The following is a 15,711-nucleotide window of genomic DNA, read 5'->3' as shown; positions in this document are numbered from 1 at the left end:
GATGTGTTCATGACCTGTCATAGGGATTATGCTTCTAAGATATTCAGTCACTCAAGTCAGAACATCGAGAGTTCCCTTCTATTATCTACTGAAATTATTATCTATCTACTATCTTCTATTACCTACTGACTGCGCTGCCTTGCTGGGAAGTTCCCTCCTGGTGAGGTCACACATCTTGGGTGAAATCTGTTCTTGGCATCTGCCCTCATTGTCTCATTCTTGGGTGTCCCTACTTCACATCAACTTGTGAGATCACACTGGTTGTTCTCTCACATCGGGTTGGCCGGGTCGCTGCTAGGGTTTAATGTTTCTGGTGGCTTGGACTTGGCTTTGAATCAAGCTCAGACCGTGACTACCTTCACATCTGTCTGCAACTGGGTCCCAACCTGTGCTCTGGTATTTATTATTCTCCATAGACTTGTTTGTCCTTTTTTGCGAACTTGAAGCTTTTGTCTATATTATTTATTCCACCAAGAAGCACCCACACCTACCCCAAGAGCTACCCATTTTCTCTCTATAATAGTCTGTGGCCGCCTATGTTTGAACTTTTTCAGACAGTGATCTCCAGTTGGTTTAAGACAAAAACAAAAGACTGGGTGGGATGTAGCTCAGTCATAGAGTGTTTATGTAACACCCACAAAACCCTGGGTCTGAACCCCAGTACCCCACACAGCAGATATGATGATGCAAACCTATAATCCCAGCACTCCAGAGGTGAAGGCAGGAAGGTCAGGAGTTCAAAGTCAACCTTACTTACTAAGTGGGAGGTACTATATGTGTGATTCTCATCTTAGCCATGTGGCTCCCCCTGACAAAGACTGAAATAGCCTTTCTGTTTCTTCCGGTGTCTTGGTCATCAGTCTGGAAATCATTCTTTCATCAGTTTGGAAATCATTCTTTCATTCAGTCTGTAGGGCCGGCCACTCATGGCCTTCATGAGTGGAAATTTTTGTCTCCTGTGGGAAAGTCCTCCATCTATTCTTTTCTTTCTTCTGCTTCTGCAGCAACTGTGCCGACTTTGTTGTGGTTTTGTTTATTTTTCTTCCCCACCCCCATTCTTCATGATGCCCAACCCTTAGTTATTTGTTGTTTATATTTGACAGTAGCGGGTTGAAGGAAGGGTGGAGAACAAAGTTTTATTTTTCCTCTGGGATCTTGTGGTTCAGATAATTAACTTTCGTTCTCATTGCTAAAAGCAATAGAATGTCTACCACACATTTGAGCCATAGAGATGTGTATGTATTCAAATGCATTTTCTTAGCTATAAGCTAACTGCTAGTCAGTTTGTAAATGATCTGTATGTATGACCTATCTATATGTCTCGTATATGTGTAAAATGCAGTTTATTATGCATGTGTATAACTTGGCTAAATGGTTTTCCTTTTAGAAATGATTTTTCTCATTAAAATTAGATATATTTAATTACTGTATGCGGGGGGGGGTAGTTCATACTGAAGCACATGTTTGGAGGCCAGAGGATAACTTTGTGAACTCAGTTCGTTTCTTCCACCGTGCAGGTCCTGGGGATTGAACTTGGGTCATCAGGTTTGGTAGCAAGCCTTTATATGCTGAGCCATCTTGCCCTCACTTTTAACTAGGTAGAGAAACTATTTACTGAATTTCAATTCATCATGTTAAGCCTTCAGAGACATACTATCCTATTCAGAAGTAATCTCAATCTTCTTGCTGTCAAGCAAGGCCCTTTCTTATATGAATACTTCATGTCCTTAAAAATGTCACTTTTTTTTTGATAGGGGCCCTACAGATAGATCTTTCAAGTTTTTAATTCTGAGCTAATCAGGATGGGTAAGAGGATGCTTTCCCACCTCTGTACTTATGGAACCATATACTTTCCACAAGATTGGCTGAAAGTGGTGGGTTTGTCAAATGACCTAAGAGGCAAAGGTTCCCCTACTGCTCAAGACCTACTATTAACTGCTCCAAATGGTTCCATGCTCAATGCTATCTCTTGCTGTAATGCTCTTAAGAGCTGGGACTTTAAAGCATTAAGTCTTTGCTTCCATCAGGAAAGGGTTTCTTCTACTTCCTATGGGTGTAGAAACCCTTGCAATTTTTTGCAGTGAGTTGTGACTGCTGCTCCATTGTCCTTGCTCCGTAGGTGTCTGATGCTGTGGGAAGGTAAATTTCTGTGCAGGGGCAGGAATGGATTGAACTACTCATAATAATTGCAGTAGCTATAGATTTGCTGCCTAATAAATGATCATGAATAAAGAGTTTTCAGAGCAAGACATGCATTATCTCACATTGTCTATGTGGGAACCAGGAGAGACTTTCCCTTGGTGGTCCTGGCTCAACACCTCACATGAGGTTTTTCTATGTTTGTAATCAACTAAAACCCAAACAGATGAGCACATATGTAAAGGAATTTCTTGATTGGATTGTTTTCTTTTGTTTTGTGGCAGGGTTTCATTATGTATCACTGGCTGTCCTGTGTGGAGCAGGCTGACCTCAAACTCACAGACATCTGTCTGCTCTGCTTCCTGAATACTAGGATTAAAGGTGTGCACCACCACACCTGACTTTTGATTGGATCATTTGAGATGGGAAGATCCACCCTAAATCTGGATCACATGTTCTGGTGGCAGTCCACATGAAAGGGCATGGAAGAAGGGAGCTTTTGCTTTGTGCCTGTTTGCTCTTATTCTTGATGGCAAGTTCATCTATCCTGATGTTGAGGCATTCCTTTTCTGGTATTATTAGAACACATTTCTTAGGGATTCCAATTTTAGGGATTCTGAAGACCATCTGAAACATCTACCATGGACTGAACAACTACCAGAGTCTTGACTTTTCCATCAGGATGGGCTATTGTTGAGCTAGCCAGACCACAACCTGTAAACAATTCTAAACACACACACACACACACACACACATATTCTATATTAATATAGTCCTTGATTCATTTTGTGGGGCTGGGCTGGGATCACCAAGATGGCTCACTCACACAGGTGTTTCATGAAGGCCAGGTCTATTGCCATGTACACACATGTTTGGAGGTCCTTATGTAATTGGTTCCTCAGAGTGTGTGATGAAAGAGAGATCAAGGGAGAAGCGCAGTGCTTCTGAGAATCTGGTTCCAGAAGTCCCAGGCTCTCATTCCTGACATAGTTTGCTAGCAGTGAGCCAGTAGGTGCCCCTCATGCAGAGGGGAAGGGTGGCAAGCTCCATTTCTTGAAAGAAGCTGCATGAAGTCTATCATGGACTTTTAAAAGTCATCACCAGACTGTTGATATTTCCCCCTTCGAGCCTTATCTTCGACAATGACCACACAAAGAGCATCAAAACGTAGTCAAAGATGTAGTCAGTTAGAGGTCAGTAAATGGGGAGGTGGATATTGGGGCAATTCATATAGGATTTCAGCTCTCCAACTTAACCAAATAACTGTTCTCAAAAACTCTAAAAGAGCAGAAGATGGATCTAACTGGGTTTCTTTTTCCAACTTAAAAAGTTTGTTTGATTTTATTTTTATGTTCATGAGTGTTTTGCTTGCACATGCATGCAGTGCCCATGGAAGCCAGGAAATGGCATTAGATCCCATGGAACTGGAGCTGCAGGAGGTTGCAAGCCTCTCTGTGGGTGCTGGGAATAGAACTCATGTTCTCTGTACTATCTTGTGTAGTCCTTATGAAGATGAGGTTGACCAGCGTATAGCTATTGCTAGGGTTTGCTCAGAGCAGGATACCAGTAAGACATCCCTACCAACAGGGATAGAACTGTTCAGCTGTAGTCATTCAGACTAATAGGCCAGAATGCAGGCTGCAGATGGTAAAAACTCAGGAAGACAGGCTGGTTCTCTTCTATTGCTAGTTGGCCAAAAACAGTCACAGATGATGATGATAAGGCTATGGAGCAGACCCCAGTGCCAAGATCAAGCCAGTGCCAAAGCCACCTGCTAAAAATCACCTCAGCATCGCTGCCAAGCAGCAGAACCCTTCCATGGAATTCTCTGCTTTGATCCCTAAAACAGAGACTAAGGTGGCTTTGGTCCCCCTGTGGCTCCAAGAGCAAAACACAAGGAAGGAAGCTCTTGGTAGCAGATGGAGAGGTTGTGGGAACAGAGATGACTGTCAGGTCACAGACTGATGCACCATACAACAAAGACAGATGGTGAGAGAGGTGCCCAGGCTACAGTGGCTTACTGCCTTTTCAGCACATACCCCAGTGTGTGCCCTTTGTACACAGCCTCTTCAGGGGCTTCTGACTTCCAACGCATTTTTTATTTAGACGTCAAGCACAAAGTAAGTGCTCTGAGGTTGGATGCCCCGCTGGCTGAGAGCACTTCATCTCTGTTCAATTTTTCAGCAGATTTCTGATACACTAATGATTAAGAGGAGCGTTGGAGTGACACAATCCATGGAACAGCATTGGAGAGAAGAGGGCCCATATGGATGTGAAGTCAAGGATGCAGTTTTCGCTTTAGTACATTTTTGCCTCTAAGACAACAGTGCAAGGGCCAAGTTGGAAGAAGCATAGAAATATAGATCTATTCTTTAAGATCTAAACTGACAGGACCTGTCACTCCTAAGAGACTCATTGGGTCTGCAAATCCTCTCTTTAAATGATAGTGCACCAGCCCTCCTACATAACGAACAGGGATCTGTTAAGCAGAGAGCTGTGTGCTCATAGAGCTATTTAGTTAGCTGCACTGTGACAGACTTTCCTCCAAGTACCCAGAAGGCAGAATTCCCCACCCAAATGGCTCTGAGCCCACTTTCAAGGTCCATGTGGGCTTCCCCCTAGATCCTGAGGTGTGCATCCTTAGCCTCTTTTCTTGGCTTTAAAAATGATTTGTGAGTGTGTGCACACACATGTACCATGGCACATGTGTGGAGGTCAGAGCACAGCTCTCAGGAGTCAGTGTTCTTCTTCTACCCTGGGTTCTGGAAGGTGCTTTTTATGTGCCTGAGTCATCTTGCTGGCTCCCTCCCTGGACTCTTGAAGTGCTTGTCAAATGACTGCTTTAGAGTGGGCAAAGTAGGAACGAAGCTTGGTGATGGGAGCCCAAGAGGCCATAGAGCGATAGTTACATTGTAGTGTGGGCCTGGATTGGTGTGTTGGTTCCTTTACGTACTGTTGAAGCAAGATCCCGAGAAAGGAAGGCTTTATGCTGACTCACACAGACTACAGTCCATTATAGCAGGGCGTGATGGAGGCAGGAGCTTGGGCCACATTGCAATCAGTTTGGAAGCAAAAAGAGATGAATGTTGCGCACAGCTTCCTTTCTTCCTTCATGTAGTCTGGGAATCCACCCCATGTAGTGGTACCACCCACATTTAGGTTGGACCTCCCCATCTCAGTTGGTCCAATTTTGATCAGTCCTCACAGACGTGCCCATATGCCTCGCCAATGCTTCTGGGGCCTATCAGGTTGATAATGTTAATTATCACAATGGGCTAGGATGTACTGGGAGGAAGGCTTCTCTGCATTCTCTCTCTTTAGTTTGCCTGGTTCCAGCAGGGAGCTCTGAGAAGCTCACCCTGTTAACAGGATTTTGAATCCCAACCTGGCCATCCAAGATATTTACTAAGTATATTTGTTGAGGCAAAAGGGTTTGCCGTTTTAAAATTTCACAGTGTGTTAGCTTGTTTTATGTTTTTTATATATGTAGACATTGGGTAGGAGTGCTTCCATGCCTAGCTTCCTCAGAGCTCCTATACATATTGGGATCGGTTCAAGTTTTCCATTTAACTCCAAGTCAGCTCCAATTACCATGGCTTGGTAGCCTTTCACTGTCTGGCCTCTTTCTGATCTTCCCCCTCTCCCCCGCCTACGAATCTATATAGCGAACTGTCCAACTTGCAGCCAGGCTCAGCTCAAGTGCCTTTATCTTTATTCTGGTTCATATCATTTTTCCATTTCTGCCTCTCATTTATAAAGGCCAACCTACTATTTCACCACCCAGCTCAAGCTTCACAGCCGCCTCTCTCCCCTCTGGATTTTTCTCACAGCTTTTGTCTGAACCAATTTGTGGTTCTCAGAGTGTGCAGTGGTGTGTGGACATTTTTCTTATTATGCACAAGGTGTGGGATAAGATAAGGGGCCATCCATATTCAACCATTTTCAAACTGGGAGAGAGGGCTTTTTTTTTTTTTAAAAAAAAAAAGGTAGCTATAAAATTAAAAGAGCACAGGCAAGTACTAAAGGAAGCCACCCTTAGCATTGTCAGTGTGCTTCAGAGAGGCCATTGGGGAAAATGTCCCACCAAATAGATCATTTGTCTATTATAGGAAAGAGGTCTTTTGAAGCTGAGAGAGCAGCAGATTGTGTGGGCAAAAGCAGCACTGGAGCGGGGGAAATAAGCAGTGAGAAAGTGGAGATCATAAATCCACTTTAACGTCCTCACGAAGTAGGATTCTTGGAAGGATAAGGCAGCTGGAGTGGGTAGGACAGGTAGGGCAGTCTTGTTCTGTTCAAAGAATAGGAGCTATTAGGGAAGAAAGGAGTCAGACACTGGTAATGGGGGAAGCTGATCGAACAGTCTAGGCCTTGCTTGAGATCCAGTGTACCACGGTGGGGTTAACCTTGAGAAAGAGTTAGGATACTTTTTACTGTGGACAAGGGAGGCTAGGGGAAGATGAAGGCTACAGGGTAGGCATAATAGTGAGAGAAGTGTGAGAGGAAAGGCTGCCACCATAAAGGAAAGGCTAGGGAAGCCCAATTTCTGGGGCCAGTCCTGATAATAGCACAGTTTCCATCCATTCCTTTCACATTGATTCAATGCCCTGCCAGTGCCAAACACTGCTGGGCCCTAGGTCCGCAGAGATACATGTTGTCGTGTAATTTGGGGATTTGTTAAGTTAGCACTCCAGTGAGATTTCATTTCTACTCTAGTAGAAAACTTTAAGTATAATGCACAAATGAATGAATGGGAAGAGTCCTTTGTTAGACGAGATGTACTGGGTTGGAGCTTGAAGCATCCATGATAATGTCGCCTTATTTGAGGTAAAAAAAAAAAAAGTGAGAGGCCGAAATGAGGGAGTCTACATGAAAGGGGGAGACAGACGAGGGTAAACTGAGGTTGTAAATCTTTAGGCTGATAGATGGGACTTCCCTGCTTACTTCAGATAGTAGTGTAAACAAAGGTCTTAGTTTACTAGCATTAAACACAGCTTTTCCGCTAAAGCAGGACGCTCTACGGCGGCCGAGCAGGTCCAAACTTAACCCAAACCGTGTCTCTTAAACTACCTTGCAAACAATCGCCCAGGTCTCGAGACTGCTTCAGGTCAGCAACACCTTTGCCCGCTTGTTATTGATGAGAGGCGGGGAGAACCACCTTTTCTCTTTTGCAATTGGTCGCGGTAAGCTTTGAGTCACGCCTCCCGCGCTGCCATCGCTGACAGGCTCCTGGGACTGTCACTCAAGGAGTCTCCGCCTCTCAACATGGGCCTTCCCTTAAATATGGCCCCGCCCCGTGGTAGCCCCGCCTCCTGCATCGCTGCTAACAGGCTTCCGGGGCTGTCACTCGAGGAGTCTCCGCCCCTCCATGGCCTCGCCCCTCACCGTGGCCGGGATCTCGCGTGAAGAACCGCGGGCACAGCGGCGGCTCGGCTGCCCGGTAGCGCGCGGAGCGGGCGGGCTCTCTCACACGAGCGCTTCTTAGCCAAGAGCCTGGAGCTGCGGCAGCGCAGGCCTGGGCCGCCGTGTCTCCGCCGCCCACTTCAGTTTTCCTCAAGGCTCCGGGGGCCGCTTGTCCGCCGAAGCGCCTCAGGTGAGGGTGCTCGGCAGGTCGCGCCTAGGAGGCGACCCGGGGCGGCCGTGGCAGGCGGACTCGCGACGGGGGCGGCTCCCGGGGATGCGCGGCGCTCCGAGTGCGGGGATCTCGGTGACGCGGCGGGGACCGGGGGTCCCGAGCTCCTTCGGCTTTGGGGTGGGGGTGGGTGGCCGCCCGGACGGTCCGGGGTCTCTAGGGTCGCGGGAGCGCTGCCCGTGTCTTAAGAGCCCATGTGCTGGCATCACGCGGTCCCGGGATGAGGGGACCATTTCTGAAGATCCCTGGCACTCGGGGGGGGGGGGGGGGGGGCGCAGAATACAGTTTAGCCAGGTCCCGAGGGCACGGGAAGCTACGAGCGGGGAGGGGTCTGCTTGACATTCCTGAAGTAAGGCAGGAGGTGTCCGGGTTCCGGAGACCAGTGTTTGTTTAAGGTCTCCTTGGGGTGATAGGGCGCTGCCTCTGTCCCTCTCGGGCAGGAACCGACTGGGTGGGTGTGGGTGGGGGCGGGAACGAGCCAGGGGAGACCAGCGTCTGTATTGGGGTTTCAGCTTCGCCCAGAGGGGGGCGGTAACTGTGCGTGACGGTCCCCAGTCCTTTTCGGGGCGACGGGGAGAGTGATCTCGCCTTGTGGGCGCGGCTCAGCAGGCTCTGAGTCTCCAGGGGTGCCAGACCTGGGTTCAGGAGCCACTCCACGGCACTGCTTGTGGTTTTCGGTATCTAACGGTTTCGATCTGGTCTCTTTCCTTTAGATGAGATTTGACTCAGTGCTTAGTTGGAAGATTGATCGGGGCAGTTGCCTAGTTGGAGACACAGTGGGTTTGTTCTGCTGTTTTCTTTGCCCCGGGATCCCTTTGGGGACGCCCCGGAGCGGAGAAGCGATACCCGACTTGGGCATGCTATCTGGATGGGTTTTTGTTGTTGTTGTTTGTTTGTTTTTTGGAGGCGAGTATCCGAAGGTTGAGGGAGGATTTAGTTCTGGCTGTGCGATTTGGACTTTTCTGTTTGATGGTCCTGCATGCTTTAATGTGTCCTGAATTTGCCTGAGTCTTAGGCAGTCAGATAGTGCCAGTAAGTGTCCTTTCTATACAGCATTTGTGGAAGAGGGATCTCAAAGCCAGATTTCCGCAAAAGCAGCATTGGCAACCTGTTAATGGCCTATCAAGCCCTTTTAGAGAATCCTGGTACATCAGTTTTTCTGGAATTTAGATCTTACAGAGTCCTTGATGACTCTGCCAGACTTAGGTGGAATTTAAAATGACTTCTGTGTATCTGCCCGTGAGTGATTTAAAAATATGTGTCAGAGTGTCCGTGCATTTGCCTGACAGTTGTCCTGGTTAGGCAGTCTAATGTCATCTTAGTCTGAGGAAACATTACTGTGGAGCAGGCACATTACCATGTGCAGGAAATACGATGTAAGCAGAGTGATTGAAGCAAAGAAGTTTGCTTTGCCATTTTGTCAGTTTTTTTTTTAAAGGTCATTTCTTTTGCCTTTAAATCAGAAAGGTTAGGAAGAAGTTACTGAAGGTTTGCATTTTGCAGTCATAAGACAAGGCAACCAAGAGGATGTATTGAATGATAGTAGGTCTTGGGGGTGGGATAGTTTTCATTTTCTCACACCAGTGTACTGGATTGGCTTTCATGTTCATCAAAACTGATAATTGAGAAAGTATTTGGTTGAAACCAAAGCCTAAAAAATCGAAGTAGATCAACATCTTCAAACTGTTTTTTGAGAGAAAGACAAATGACAAAATAGGCAAAATCCTGAAGCATTAAATTCTTTTTTTGAAAAGCTTTCAGACTTCATAGATAGACCCATCTGCAAAGACTGGCTCATCTGCTAGATAGCATGATGCTGATTGGAGGTGCAGTGATTGCTGTAATGCATCCTACATGGAGAAGGAAGCAACAAATAAATAAAATCATTAAAATATGATATTGCTGAGGAAAAAACACTATCCTTGAGAATCAGATTATTTTCCTTAAATAACCTGCAAGTAATAATTGACATTTGGTGTGATAACCAGGTCAGCTCTCTACCTTCAGAATTATTTTTTCAAAAATTAAATTATGATTAGTAGAGTTTGGGTGTTAAGTAAATGTTGTCTCTTTGAAAATGTGTTTATGATGTAAGCATGAAGAAAATCTGTAGCAACACAAATGGAACTTATGTTTGGAGCTGTCTTTAGGAGGTGGGTGAGTGGTAGAGAGCCGTCTGATTTCATACTTGAACATTCCTTGAATCCATTTCAGTGAGCAGCTTCCATGAAAATTAGATAAGTCCCAAAATGCAAACAGTTTGAACACTGCAAGTTTGTGAATTATACAGTTTTTTTCAGACTTTTGTCAATGTTGCCACGTTTTTCTGTTTGTTCTAATGAAAAAAAGATAGTTACCTAAAAGTTATGGGGGGGGAGCACAACAAAAGAAAAAAGACATACAGCTAAATGTTAAAAACACTTCAATATACTGGTTATTTGATTATGTATAAGGGTGTGTGTGTCTATGTTTGGTGAGAGAGTGCGCTTGTGTTGACTTCGGGACAGTTTTTTATTCTTTGGCCAAATATAGGCATATTTAATAGATATGTTTTTCTTGTGAAGCATATAAGCCAAAAAAATAGTTTTATAGTTTTATTATTACAGTACTGAAATGAGAGTACCAAAGTGGGTTTTGAATTATCATTCAAAATTCTAGAATCATAACATTATATACTAAAGCAATCTCTAGAAATGTAAGGCATGCATTCTTGTCTTCACTGTACTGCTAATAGTGTGACCTTTGATAATTCTTAGTGTCACAGGGTCTCGGTTTCTGTGTGTAAGCGTATATGTAAATAATGGATGCAAGTGAAACCCTGTCAATAATCTGTACAAACCTCAGTTCCAGGGATTGTACTGCATCCGTTTTTGTGTTACAGATCCTGTAATGTAACATGTACAAAAAGCAGAGAGAGATAATTTACACACACACATATATATATTACACATCTGATTTCAGAAGCTTCTTTATAGAGATAGATAGTATTTAATTCTAGAATATACATTCATGAAGGTAAATACTTTTCTTTGAGTCATTTAGCTTTGCATATTACAACACTCTTATTGTTTTTAGCATTTTGGGTTTTTTGTATCTGATTCTTTACTCTGTGGTAGAATACTGTGCAATAATGTTATGTTCTTATTTAATACTGGGTAGAATGAGCAGCTCTCTAATCGCTGGCCCTAGGCTTGACCCCTGTATTCTATCCTTATACTGCTTCCAACATAATGCGGATCTCATTGCTCCTTACTTAACACCCATTGTTCTTTAGCTCCAGGATTTAGTTCTGTCATTACAAGGCCTTTCATCATCCCTTCAGCTCATCTGCATTTTCTCCACCATAAACCTCAAGCTCCAGTTGTACTAATGAGAGCTGTTTACTGAATGAACCATTAGATTCTTCAGTTCGATTCTTTCTTCTGCTTAGCATGCCTTCTCGTATTGCTGTAAAAACTGACTTTTTTTTTTATTTCTTGAACTTCACACTATGCAATTTTGATCTTTTTCTCCTCTCTGGCCCTTCCTCTTCCTACCTCCCTGGGTTATTCACTCAGGTCATCTTGCTAATTCATTCTCTTAAGTTTATTAGTTTGCTACATTGTTTCTTTTTCTGGATTCAAAGACAGGCTTATATTTGCTGTTCATTTTTGAATCCCTCTTGCTTGTTTACACATACTTGGATCTCATCTTACATATTTGAAATCTAGAAGCCAAACTCAGTGTCTTCATAGTGTCCAAGATTAATTAATCTCACATGTCAGACTTGTCCTACTTTTCTAAACTCATCTTCCTCTAGATTATCTTCTCTAGTTACCCACAAACTGATATCAGGGCTGTAGGCTTTAGCCTCGTATTAAGAATTGTTTAGCTTTGCATTTTACAACAGTCTTCTTTTTTTTTAAGCATTCTTGTTTTTTGTATCTGATCCCTTGCTCTGTGACAATATCTATGCAGTAATGTTATGTTCTTATTTAATTCTGGGTAGAATGAGCAGCTCTCTAATCATTGGCCCTAGGCTTGACCCCTGTATTCCATCCTTATACTGCTTTCAACATAATGCAGATCTCTTCAGTAAAGCTGTATATCCATAAAGACATTATATATGCAATAGTGGTTGAATAGTTTCCTTAGAGTCATATACCCAGCCTATTTGTAAGATATTTTCTGCTAAACTAGTTGTGAACACTGGTGTAAAACAATTATTTGAACCAGGTATGATGATGATACACACCCATTAGCCCAGTGCTGAGGAGTCTTGGGCAAGATTTTGAGTTTGAAATCTTCCTGGGCTAAATAGTGATTGAAACTTGGTCTCAAAAAACAAAAACTCTGATATTTAAAAGGAATACTATGATTCCTGATTTTCCCTCCAAGAAAAGTGATGCTGAGGATCTTAGAGTCTTAAGGACAGGGCTCAGAGAAAATCCTGAACTTGGATCATTGTCATGTGAGGACACCTCGGTGCCTTTACTCATCTACTTCCCTAATCTTGTTATTTTTCCCTTCCCTTTCTTCTTTCTTTTCCTTCCTTCCTTCCTTCTTTCCTTCCTTCCTTCCTTCCTTCCTTTCTAAAAGTCTCTTCACAGATTACTGAGTTATTAAGTATCAGGTTTACCAGTAATCTCCTATGTGCCTTATGTGACTGTATGTAACTAAAAGGGTTACAAAAAGGGCATAAAACCTAATCACTTCCCTGAAGGGATATGGCTGTGTATTTGAATGAAATCATCTTCTAGTTCAGTGGTTCTCAGTCTTCCTAACGCTGCGACCCTTTAATATAGTTCTTCATGTTGTGGCGATCACCAATCAAAACACTATTTCATTGCTACTAAATAATTGTAATTTTGCCAGCACTTGGGAAGTAGAGGTATACGGATCTCCATAAGTTTGAGCTCAGCCTGGTCTACAGAGTGAGTTTTAGGACAGCCAGAAACCCTATTTCAAAAAATAAAAAATAAAAAAATAAAAAGGAATCTCACTGACACTAGGCTAAATAAAGAAAACCATTAAACCATTAAAAAAAACTTGCTTCCTTTTTTTTGTGTGTGGTTCAAGAGAAAATCCAATCTAGACTGATGGTGATGAGAAAGGTAAATTACCTTTGGAAAGTACTAACTAAGAAAGATTATGAAGAAGTTTATGATGTCATAAATGTTCAGCATCTTTACTTGATTGGACGTTACATGTATAAAAATTCATTAAGCTAGACATTAGAAAGCATTCCTGCACTAAGAACTAGAACAGTAGTTCTCAACCTGTGGTTGAGGTAGCATATCAGATTTTTACATTATGATTCATAACAGTAGCAAAATTACACTTATTATTATTATTATTATTATTATTATTATTATTATTACTATTATTATTTGCTTGTTTGTTTTTTGAGACAGGGTTTCACTGTAGCTTTGGAGCCTATCCTGGAACTAGCTCTTGTAGACCAGGCTGGCCTCGAACTCACAGAGATCTGCCTGCCTCTGCCTCCTGAGTGCTGGGATGAAAGGCGTGTGCCACCACCACCCAACCTTCATTCAATTTTTAAAATTAACAACAGTTTATTTTTGTTCATTGCTGTATATTGTTCCTTTGTTTGTGTACATATGTACCTATTCTGTTGTTGGATATTTGGACTGTTGGCAGTCCTTAGCTTTTAGAAAAACAGCTACTGAAAACAGTTTGTACATGTGTTTTAATGGGCATGTAGATTCATTCTTTGGCTATAACCAGGGGATAATTTCAATATACTTGTCACACAAGCATCCATAGAGTATACATACAAGGTTCTGAGCTGCAAAAGCTTTATATAGGTCTTCAGATTAGCAATGAGGTATTTGTAATAGGTCACTTCTCTGCATGATCTCCTCCAGAGTCCAGATGGTGATCTGCCTAGAAGATGCCAATTTCTATGCTGCCTGAATTGAGTTTTAGTTTTTAAAAACTTTTAATTTGATAAACAGAAGATTTTACTTTGTATTTCTTTGATTATAATGAAATTGAACATCATAAATTGATTTTCTTTCTTTTTTTTTTCCGGATGGGGTTTCTCTGTGTAGCCCTAACTGTCTTGGAACTTGCTCTGTTAGACTAGGCTGGCTATGAACTCACAGAGATCCACCTGCCTCTGCCTCCTGAGTGCTGGAATTAAAGGCATGCACCACCACTGCCCAGCCATAAATTGACTTTTAAAAGAACAATTAAATGTTAAAATAGTTGCAAGAAAGATTTTAAAAAGAATTCCTTAAGCATTGTCTTAGGGAATATTTCAAACTAGAAAGCTCATTGTGTGACCCAGGCTGGCCTCCAACTCAGATCTGTCTGACCCTACCCAGATAAATGTGTGTACCATCACTCCTGGCTCATTTTCCCCTAAAATAGAGAAAATTATTGAATGGTTATCACAAAATCATAAAATTTCAAAGACCTAAGTCTCAGATGCAGTCACTATTATCTCGTTTTTGTGTGTACTTCTACAGATAGTAGATGTTCATGTGTATGCATCCATTCCCCAGGATGCTCAAGGATTAATTATGGATGCCCCACAGATACCACTATCTATGAATAATGGCTTGTATACAAAGTTGTATAGTGCCCAAGTTGTCTTCTCTAGGTTACTTATTAGCACCTAATATAATATAAAAGCTATACAAAAAGGTATTAGATTCTGTTGTTTGGGAAATAATGATTAGAAAAAAGTCTGTACATGTTCATTTGGTGCATGGTTCCCCAGTACTTCTAACCCTGGGTTGGCTGAATCTTCATTGTAAACCAGTAGATATGGAACACTATGTATGTAATGTATGTGTGTACATGTGTTAGTGTGTGCATATAAGTGTGTATGTACATAACGTGTGTGTCCATGCATATGTGTATAGACTGAACGTGTGTGTGTGTGTATATGTATGTATGTATATATATATATATATGCCAGAATATGAAATGAATTTTAGAGAACATTCATCTAAAATGCTGTCTGGTTTAGATGTGGTATAGTATATCATATTGTGTACTAAAAATTAGAAAGGGTCTAAAAATGATTAGTATTTGGCTAGTGGCCCAGAAGGAAGAAAAGCAGGGTCTGGCAGCATTTGGCAGTAATTTTCTATGAGACAAGTGGCCTTAGCTCTTTTTATTATTAGATCAATTCTTTGACAGTAGCAATTCTGTTTATAGTACCGATTCTGTAGTACTATTCTTAGAAGGAAAGCCAGTTTAAAAAAGTTAGACAGTTGATATCTAAAAGAAATTATTTAAAGTACAAAAGGTATTCAGAAGAACATTTAGGGAGAAAACTCTATATTAGACATTTTAGTATTTCTTTGCTTGTAGTTAAGTTTTAGCAGAATTTTCATGATATTCTTAGTTAATAGTGAGAGTTTGAGGTAGAAAAATTGCAAATAAAAGCCATCATTTTCCTAAACTCTTATTTACCTAATTAAAAGCTAATCAGCCTTGGTGTAAACATTTTAAAGTATGTATTTCTATAAGATTTTCATGCTAGTAATATAGTAATTTTGTATCATACATCAAAGATTGTTTTAAGCTGACTTAAATGTGATTGCTGAATAAGTGGTTTGAGCAGTAAGAGTCAGATGGGGAATGAAGAGATGGCTTAACAATTAAGAGTGCTTGCAAAGGACCTGAGTTCAGTTCCCAGCACCCATGACAGGTGGCTTACAACTAACTCCAGTTCCAGAAAATCTGATACCCTTTTATGGCCTTTTATGGACACTTAGACACACATGCATGTATCCCCACAGAGACACACTAATAAATAATAAATAATAAAATATGCCTTTTAAAAAAAGAGTTTTAATTGGATTCTAGAGTGTTTTAATAGTTTAGGGAAAAGATACTTGCTTTGTCATTAAGTTTTTTTTAAGTTCTCTATTTCTAAAAATAAAATTTGGGAATGATTTATTTACTGAAAACTATCTGTGTGACTC

At 42.0% G+C, this 15,711-nt stretch overlaps 1 protein-coding gene across 1 annotated transcript in view; it reads left to right on the top strand.

Annotated features, from left to right (window-relative positions):
* Window positions 1-7,545: 7,545 nt before the first annotated feature.
* Glce (glucuronic acid epimerase) overlaps window positions 7,546-15,711 on the top strand; it is a 64,245-nt gene continuing 56,079 nt past the window's right edge. The window contains exon 1 of the mRNA XM_038323556.1: window positions 7,546-7,729. The gene's annotated coding sequence lies outside the window, so the exon portion shown is untranslated. The remainder of the gene's footprint in view (window positions 7,730-15,711) is intronic.

Source organism: Arvicola amphibius, chromosome 3 (genome assembly GCF_903992535.2).
Source record: "Arvicola amphibius chromosome 3, mArvAmp1.2, whole genome shotgun sequence".
In the NCBI taxonomy this organism is placed as follows: Eukaryota; Metazoa; Chordata; class Mammalia; order Rodentia; family Cricetidae; genus Arvicola; species Arvicola amphibius.
This window is presented reverse-complemented; position numbering and strand designations above follow the sequence as displayed.